This window comes from Cyprinodon variegatus, unplaced genomic scaffold (genome assembly GCF_000732505.1).
Source record: "Cyprinodon variegatus isolate N-32 unplaced genomic scaffold, C_variegatus-1.0 Scaffold1931, whole genome shotgun sequence".
NCBI lineage: Eukaryota > Metazoa > Chordata > Actinopteri > Cyprinodontiformes > Cyprinodontidae > Cyprinodon > Cyprinodon variegatus.
Window position 1 is genome coordinate 32987 of NW_015152384.1, and position 2077 is coordinate 35063.

The window sequence follows — 2077 nt, forward strand, 5'->3', positions numbered from 1 at the left end:
GGTGGGAACAATGATGTTTCAAAGTTTATGTTTAAATGTTTGGACATCAGTGATACCACTTCATTCACAAAATGTGTTCCATTATCACTTTGTAAGATTATTTGGATACCATGCTCAGGTATGACATGTTTACACAAAGCTTTTGCTACTGTCAGTGCATTGGCATGTTTTGTGGGAACAATTTCTACCCATTTAGAAAAATTGTCCACTAGGACTAGGCAGTGCTTGTATTGTCCACTTGGGGTCAGCTCAATGTAGTCCATGCTAATTATTTCAACTGGAGCTGTACCTCTTGGCACCTGTCCTCACTTAGTTATCTGATTTCCTTGTGAATTGTATTTACAACATGTGAGAAATGCAAAAATTTTAAAAGCAGTAGTAGTTACACACCTGTGTGTGTTACTATACTATATTCATCATAACTCCCCCCTGTTTGAGACATGATAATTTCATTGTTAAAAATAGCTGCTGGTTTTAATCAGAATCAGAATAATTCCAGAGGGAAACTGCTTTTGCTACATGCTCAAGTTACAGTTATATATATAAATATATCCAACTAAAGAATAAGAATATGGGGGAACTGTTGTTTACACGGGTCCCCTTTAACCCTTAAAATTAAGACACTACAGGTATGAGCGTATCACCATGAGAATTTAACAACACAGAGGTCATATAACTTGCTTAACTGCCAACTGTTTGGATGCACGGTTTTTGATAAGTTTACAAAGCTAAGACAGTTGCTGAGAAAAGTTCTACATTCAGCTTTGTGAATTGCTGTCTGCTTCTCTGACATAGTTATTAGTGTGTCGTAAAAAAAAAAGCTTAAGAAAAGCTGAGTTTCTTTTTTTTTCATAATGTGGAATCTAAGCCCTGCAGCTTAAGCTTGTAGCTTTTCACCCTCCTCCGAAATAACATGGCCCAAACAACAAACTTATTTCTCCACCCGCTAAAATTTTTATAACTAGTTTATACTTTCCTTTGCTTCACATTTTAGGAGATATTGTTTTATCCTTGGCCTGTATTAGGAACTATTTCAACTAAATCTATAGTTGTCAACAGTCTTGCATCAATTCTTCTTGTAGACCACAATGCATTTGGAATATCTTTGAAATCATTTTCATCAAATTGTGATAGCAGAGAATGCTGAGTTATTATAACACACGCTAAATCTTGAACCTGGGGTTTTACATTGAACAGAATTTTATAAGGCTGTTTCCATAGTTCTGTGTTAGGGCTATAGAGCCAGCCTGGTTTGTGTGACGCGGACATAGATAGAAATCAGATGCGCCTTCTGCAGCTTCTAAACACAGGCCTGTGTCTCTCCACTGTGCTTCACTGGTCTTAACCAATGACAAATGATTTACCCATGATAAGCGGTACATTCCTTACATCTGTGTAGAAAGCATAACAGTAACTGCTGCTAACAAACCCCCATCTGTGTACATAATTTGTGTAGCCATTATAGTAATGTCTTGTTTCAGAAACTGTTTTGCACAAATTCAAAGTGTTCTACTGTTCAACTAACACAGTTTCATCCTGTGGATCTGACAATGTGCTTCTAGCATAGTGCATATAGACACAAGAAGATTTTGTTGAAACCCTATTTATATGTTCTCCACATTCGGCCTTCATGCCACCCTGTTTGGGAAAAATTGCTTAAATTTCCCATCAATTCCCATCCTAACAAATTAATGTGGTGAGTAGGTGATATTACTACAAAAACATGTAACCTTGCAATCTTTTTCCTAATCCTTTGACATCCACTCCTAGGATGTTTGACCATTTGCTGATTTTACAAAACTAGCATTTTTAGATGGTTTTAGTCCTACATTATCTTTAATGCAAATCTTACAGGCTCCTGAATTGCATATAAGTCTAACTGCTTGTTTAATAATTGTTAGAACTGTTCATGTTTTTTCCTTTAATGCATTTAATATCCCCCATGCTTCATACACATGTACTATTTTAATGGTTCCCCCATTTGCTCAAACACCTATTCACACTCAGATGAAGAACTTCCCCTGTGGACTCTTCCTTCCTGGTCTGCTTTTACTGGTCTTTTTTTTTGTTGGATTCG